General features: G+C 41.0%; 1 protein-coding gene across 1 annotated transcript in view; it reads left to right on the top strand.

Annotated features, from left to right (window-relative positions):
- Positions 1-149: 149 nt before the first annotated feature.
- CCDC162 (coiled-coil domain containing 162) overlaps positions 150-7618 on the top strand; it is an 80740-nt gene continuing 73271 nt past the window's right edge. The window contains exons 1-3 of the mRNA XM_075414245.1: positions 150-177; positions 5649-6026; positions 7380-7452. The gene's annotated coding sequence lies outside the window, so the exon portion shown is untranslated. The remainder of the gene's footprint in view (positions 178-5648; positions 6027-7379; positions 7453-7618) is intronic.

Genomic DNA, 7618 nt, shown 5'->3' with positions numbered 1-7618 from the left:
GGACACTGGTTATATAGTTGCAAGAAGTTCTTCTCTTGAGGTTACTGACCGATAATGATTTTTCAGTGTGTTTGCGTAAGTCAGGAAAAAATAACTTCTTCAGGAAGTGTCAGTGAAGTTCTGCTGTATATCTCCAGTGGGAAGAGAATGTAGTGGTCTTCTCAACCCGCTGTGCAGGTATGTATAAAAACTGGAGGCACGCTCTGTTGTCAAGGGTTTTGAATAAAGGCTAGTAATGATGTATGGTTCTAATGGAAAGTTGGGCCTTTGGATCAGTAAGTTTTGCTCTGGCAGCCTTCAAGAGAAAGGATTAGGAAAATTTTCAGACAATTAATTTAAATTTAGAATAAACTGTTACAATCTTTGACAGGAGTTGTGTGTGTGAGCTTTTGGGGGCAAGGGGAGTAGTTGATATGCACTAAATGTCTTTATCAGGACTGTCGAAGACCAGGTTGTCCAGCTGATATTCGGGTGTGGGTTTCCTATGCTGTCTTAAATTGTATTGGCATCTTTCTTTCTTGTGGATTATCTCTGGCTTAGAAAAGCACGTTGCATGCTTAAAAACACTTAAACACAGTTCCAAACATGGTATTTTCCTGGTATAGATAGCGTTTCTGAGATAGGTTTGTGCATTTCTGGACACTGGAATCGCTGATACTGGAGATGAAAGAAAAGCAAGTATTTCTGCTATTAACAGTATCAGATTGTAGGTATTCTGCTGCCAGGAGGTAAGCCTTTGCCGTTCCTAGGGGTAGTTACATAATCTCTGAAGCTCTGTACCTGTGTGTGAGAGAGCATGCGAAAGGGGCTTTAGCAAGACTTAAGGAGCCTAAAGCATTATATTATATCCATTCCTAGACAAAAACCATCAGGCATGGGATTGAGAGAGAAAAATTGTCAGCACTTTGACCCGAACGCATGATAACGGGTGGAACGGCTTTGCATGGCGGCAGTGGCAGCAGTGAGAGCAAGAAGCACCCCAGGCTTGCGGCTGGGGGCCGAGAGGCCATCGCAGCTCCTATAGCTTGGGTTTGCTGTAGGGACAGCTGGGCCTGTCCGGGCAGGGAGCCGGCACATCAATCACCTGCTCCTCTGTGCCTTGACCTGGTGTTTTTGTTGACTGTAGAAACCTGGGGAGAGGGGGCCATTTTGGAGCTGGAGCTGGAGAAGGGGGGCCCCAGCTCCTGTGCTGGACAAGAGGCTGCGGTGGAGGGCAGCAGCTTTGGGTCAGTCCACAAGGTGTTGGATGGGGCAGTGCTTAAACACTGGGAGCATTGAACTGTCAGTCTTCAAAATGCCTGTGCTGACAGGGGCTGTCCAGCCCCAGAACAGCACTGCACCGTTTGCCTCTCTGCGGGGCGAGCGGCTGGGGGGGCAGGGAAGCGGCCCGGTGCTGTCAGCAGCTGGGCATTCTGTGTCTCTGCCTGCTTTGGAGGGGGACAGGGAGCTGGAAAAGCTATCTTGCTCACAGCCGGGAGCTGGGATTTGAGAGCAGAAAATCAGAACGGATGATATGTCAGCTTACATTAGTTGACAGGGATGTTTCATTTGTATTTCAACTCGGAAGATTTCATTGTATTTTAAGAAATCTTTTGTGCTGCTTTTTTTCTGGAGCTTTTATTTCTCTGACGCGTGTGTTTTCACACACTAAAGCAAAGCAGATGCGCTTCGGCACAGGCTGAGAGTCAAACTGGAGACAAAGGAAGTGTATCCCAAACAAGTTTTCTTGCTTGAAAAAACACAGAAAATTTGTTTCCAGATTGTAACTTGGGAGGGGGAGGTAGGGTAGGAGATCAGCTTATGTATTTATTTATTAGCATTTTCACGGTTAGAGGCAATTGTCAGTCACATAAAATAAGTCTTCAAAGAAATGCACAGCAAGGAATAATTCTGCAGAAACCGCAGTGGTGAAATGAAGCTTGTGCGCAAGTGTTGGCGAGGTTCGGCTCCATGAGAATTAGGCAGGCGGATCGCAGTGAGTTTTGCTGGGATCTGAATGCTTCATGTCTTCTGCTCCAAAAATGTCCTGGCCTAGAGCTCTGTAAACGTACACTTGGAGAAAGCACAGTGGTCAGAGCAGGCTTCTTCACAAGAACAATATGTTTTGGCTTAGTAAGCGCTTGCTCTACTCTTTTACAGATTCTTGTTTTGATTTATATCCTGCATGGATTTATTTGTCTTCTCAGACGGAACTGTATATTTCTTTTTTTTATGAATGTTTCAAATTCAGCTGTACAGGGCAGTGGACAAAACCACACAGTGATCCCAAAAAAGACTAATTGGTTTATTTACTCAAAATTTGGGTTCTTTTACGCTGAGTTATGCAGAATTGCCACAACAGGTTTTGTTAGTATTTGAATCTAGGGTCATATTTTATGGCTGGACATTAAGGAAATTGGACAAAAGATGTAGGTCAAACAGTACAATTAAAAATACAGACCAGCAAATTGTATCCAACAATAGTTCACTTTTCTGCTGCTAATGAAATATGCTAGCACAAATTTATGGCTTGTTACTTAAGCCTGCTGGAAAGACTTCGTCCTAGTACAAAAGGCATTCATTTTGAGCGTGTGTATTATAATCTTCTAACCAGCAAAGCTGGAGGTTGGACATTGCTACAAATCCAGTGTGTTCTGGGAACAGAAGCTGGCAAAAACACTCCCAGCAAAATAATCAGGGCAAGATCTTGCTGGGATTTGGATACTGGCTAGTGTAACTAAGTGCAGATGTTTATGTGGACCAGAAGACATTCCCAGAATAAGAAAACTGTACAAACACATGATGATTTTTATAGCAGAAAAAAACAAGGCAGCGGGGATAATAAATCATATGCTCTTATTTTTGATGAAGCATTTTCTGTTTTCCTCGACTTGTGCCCCCTGTGGGGTCCTGGTGAAGCTTCTGAAAGTTGCCTGGGTTGCGGCTCTGGTGCTTACCTGAAGGTCTGCATGAGCTCCCTGTGTGGGTCCAGTAGTCCTCTTCCATCAGCAGGAAGAAGCAAGCGTTTCTGAAAGTGTTACCCTAAGGTAACAGCTCAAACAGGTCAGATAAATCTTATCCCAAATGCCTGGTTCTCTCTACTGACTACAAATGGAGTCTGGGATGACTGGTGAGCTTAAATGATGATATTTGTATTGTACAGGGTTTGTCCAGATAAATTCTGATGAAAAGCGGGAGCTCGCTCTTCTGATTTCTGACAATCCTGTATTAGCTCTTCAAGATCTGTGATGATGGAAGCACTGGGGAAGGACTGGGCTGCTGACAGCCTGGGAATCCTGTGCGTTGCCCTGCATACAACCATTTTTCCTCCTGTTTTCATGTCAGCCTCTCGTGTATTGGCCTAAACGTGGGTGCCTGTCCTGAGAACACCTCATAACTTCCCCATGATGAGTGGTCTCGCTGATCCGAAATGTGGAGACTGAGGGCTCAGTGCTCTGTGGTTCAGGAAGACACAGACTGCTAGAAGATTTTGTGTTGCTGGTACTTAAGATGACTTCTTTTTGCAACATGAATTTATTTATGGGCAGCTTTACTATTTTGCCAGAAGTTTTGCTTTATACCTATAAATGGTAATGTATATTCCCACTGCATCACTCTGCTACCCTAACTTTACTTCTGTGTTCTCAGAAAGCTGAGCTAAGTAATTACCATTAGTTTTATGGTCTTAGCTGAATTATTTTTATCTGAGTTCCCCTGTCTGCATAGTGGCATCATTTCTTTTTTCTTGGTTCCCTCTTATTTATGTAGCTGAAGAACTGCCTGCTTTTTATTTTCCTTAGAATTTTTGTGTTTCTTGCTCTAGTTCCAGGCTTCCCAGCCCTCTGATTTTTAATTTTTTTTTCTCTTTCCTTTTTCTTTTTACTATTCTTGATGACTTTTTGGTTGGCTCAACCATTCTTGCTTCCAGACTATTCCCCTTGCTTTTATTTTGAGGGCAAGTTTCAGTTAGCTTTTTACCATTGATCTAAATATTCTCCAGCTTCCCCAGTGTTAAAATCTTTGAGAGATTAGTTGCATGAGTTTTCTAATTACTTTTATTAATTTCTCTAAATTAGCCCATTTGAACTTTAACACTTTACATACATATCTGTTTCTATTTTTCCATTCTAACCCAGATTATGATTGCTTTTTAATGTTCTCGCCACTTACCAAAATTGTCTGAAATACCATCTAGGTTCAGTGACTAATTGAAGGCATTTGTAGAGCATGGCAGACTTTTTTTTTAGTGCTAATCTAGTAAAAATCTTTAATTTCATTCTCTAAAGTAAGTAAATCTATTGCAAATAGATTTCATTTGACCTTTGAATGGTGTGAGCCATTAATAAATGTCAATTCATTAAAATACCAGACTATCTCATCACTTTTTACTGTAAATTCAGTCTTTCCAAAGCATTCATAACCTGCTGCCAAGGTGTGATTGCTCTTCTGCCCTGTTTATGTCATTCTTACAGTGTCAGCTTTTGTGCCTTATGCCATTAGTTCAAGCTCTCACTTAGGAATCTGTTTGTAGCGTATGAGTAAACTGGCTGCTTCTCATTGATTTCGCCCAGATTCCTGGCTGGGTTTGATAAAATCTTTTAGTCTGATTTTTTTTTTTTTTTTTTTTTTAGATAACAGTTCGTTCCTCATTGTAGTCATCCTGTCCCTGGTGTTTCTCTGTGTCCTTTTTTACCTGAATTTCCTCTTCTCTCAGCTGTGAAATTCAGGTGCAGAGATCTGAATTCTCCGATTCCTTCCCACAGTTGCTTAATTTGTGGCTCTTATTATCAGCAAGGCCAGTCCCGTAGCAAGAGACAAGGATTTGCCCCAGACCTTGGGGATACCATCAACCAAGAGCCCCCAACAGGGACATCCTACGCTGCTGTATTCAGCCTCTTGACCATCTCCCATGTTTGTCAAGTCAGACCTGTGACTGGACCAAAAGCTTTTTTCTTTCAATGGTCTCTCGTGATAGAAAAAAGGATAAACTATGTGCCCAGAGCAGCCAAACAGATTCTGCAAACCATTGAGAAACAGATGCTATAGATGGTTGCTCTGTGACTGATTACAAATGAACTAGCGTCTTCTTCCTGTTTGCCCCCAAGAAAGAAACCCCAAATCTTTCCTCAGTGACTTGCTTGTTCCCTTAAAAAGACATTTTTCTTTTTTTTTTTTTCTTTCTCATTGATTGTGCCCCTCACTGACAAGTGAATAGAGTAACTGTAATTCCAGATGTTGGGAAGAAAGCACAACTACTGTAAAAATTCTCACAAAGAAAGTGTGTCCCCTTAGCAGTGAGGAACTTTGGTATAAGTGGATTATTTGTAGACAGTACATTTGTCAAAAAGTGGCATTTCTTGCAAATTCTTTCATTCCTTTTATTCTGGTCAACTTTAAATAATAGTTTTAGGTGAGAAAAATGGGAAGAAAATAGATTTTGAATGTCAGCGTATTTTATTTCAGAAAAAAATGAAAGCAAAGAGTTTTTAATTCTTCTTTTGTAAAACGTTTTACTCAACACTTCGGATTTCATGTTTAATTGCCTAAAGTCTCTGAAGTGTCCTAAGAAACTGGGTGAAGGAGGGGAGAGCTGGCATTTGTTAATGGGATGCAGGAGGGTACTTGAAAATTTTTGGCTCAAAATAATTTTTTTGTCCTATTTTCCTCAGGCTGGCAAACAAAATGGGAAAAATCATTCACCCAGAAAAGTCTTCTTGTTATAGGAAGTGCTGAATAAACAATTCTTTAATGAAGTTGCTACATATTACATATTGTCTATATAGGAGTGGGAATTTGTGCTTTTTACATGGACGGTTCTCCAGGCCCAGAGTTCACAAGTGATTTTCTCTTGAGAAAGGAGCTCCTTCACGACTGCTTTGTCCTTTGGTCTGCCAAATTGAAATAGGCAAAATGGATGAAGTATACCAGATCTCCTCTACTGAGAAGGTCCAGCAGCTGGAATGACAACTAGCAGCACAGCTAGCAGAGCTGAAGACAGAAACAGAAGACAACAGGATACTCCAGGGAATTCCCAGCAGGGCATAGAGGTAACAGGAATGAGGGAGACAGTGAGATTATAGCAATGCATTGTATCTCTTCTTGTGGTTTTTTGGTCGTGATACAAAAGTCTTATGTCTATATAGAATTTCGAGACCTGAATACACACATGGGAGCCAGGAACAGCAGCTTTTTCACTGAGTGTCTACCACGGAATGAAGGTTGAAATGGAAAAGAATGTCAAAACATAAACCAAATTGATTTCATGCTGTATATTGTAAGCAAAACTATAAATCTTGCTAGCATGTCAAGTATTTCCTTCTTACAACAAAAATACCTTCAAACATAATGCTGGGATATATAAACAGAATGGTCACGTATAAGACAGCTGCTCTTACTTTCCTCAACGATGATGAGACAAAAGCTATGACAATGTACCCAGATTTGGCATTGTGCCCCAAGGAAGCTGTGGACCAGCTGGAAAATATTTGGAGGAAAACAGAGGTCAAGAACACTTGACTAGGACACTTGAAACAAAAAGGAAAGGAGCTGGACTTGTGTCTCCACTCCATTTTCTCTAGGTTAAAAGTCTTCAAATACATAGAAGATTGCTGTAAAGATGAAGGGAACAGGAGACAGAAAATAATAGGCTAAAATTCAAACTTGCCAATGATTGTGTTAATTAAGCACCGATATCTGGACTAGGAGATTGCTGACCATCCTTGAATGAAGGTCCTTATAAGAGGATAGACAAACACCTTTAGGGAACAGATTTACTTTTCCCTGCCTTAGAGCAGTGGAAGTGGTAGACGATGACAAAACCCCTCCTGGTCCTACCTCCTTAGGGCTCTAAAGTGTTCCAGCGGAGTTTCCCTTGTATTGCTTTTGGACAAGGTTCAGCAGCCCTGTTTTTTTAATGGTCCAGTTTTCACCTATGTTTTTGATTTGCATGCTTCATTTTATTCAGTTAAATAAACATCTTGTAATGTGTGCTTGCTGTAAGTATATGAACACACAAGAATTAAAAAAAAGTTCTCCTCCAGACGTTTTCTCAGCCTCTCCTTCTGTGATACGGGCATATTAGGAAGGAAGTTGTCTAAATTGTGAAGGATGCCTGTCAAGGAGCTCCACTGCATAGCAGTGGGTAGAAATATGTGCCCATAGAACCGACAAGCATCCAGATGGACTTTTTAAGGGCTTTGACTGAAAAATGGAGATGGAAGGAAAGAGTTTGCCAAAAAATGTCTGCTAATGAAATAAGTTCTGCTGCTTTAATATAGGGTTTTCATACCAGTAAACTCGCTTACTGTTAACTTCACCATCTGAGTCGTATTGTGCCTGACAAGTGTTTGCTTTATAGCAGCTTGTACATCCTGTTAAACATTTTTTTTATTTGTCTGCAGTTCTGTTCCGATTCCAAAGGATGCATCTTATTTCAGGAAAGAAAGGGAAGTAATACTAAAGAAAGGCTTACAGGTAGGTAGCTATAACATACACTGGCTTAAAGAGGTTCTCTTTGCTCTTTACCAAGTAGCTACTGAAAATTAAAATCGGAGAAAGTGGTATGTTTTCTGGAATCTGGGCCTGTAAAGACAGAATGGGAAGGGTCGTAATGTTGTTTGCACAGTAGTAAAACAGCATA

The sequence above is a fragment of the Opisthocomus hoazin genome, chromosome 2 (assembly GCF_030867145.1).
Source record: "Opisthocomus hoazin isolate bOpiHoa1 chromosome 2, bOpiHoa1.hap1, whole genome shotgun sequence".
NCBI lineage: Eukaryota > Metazoa > Chordata > Aves > Opisthocomiformes > Opisthocomidae > Opisthocomus > Opisthocomus hoazin.
This window is presented reverse-complemented; position numbering and strand designations above follow the sequence as displayed.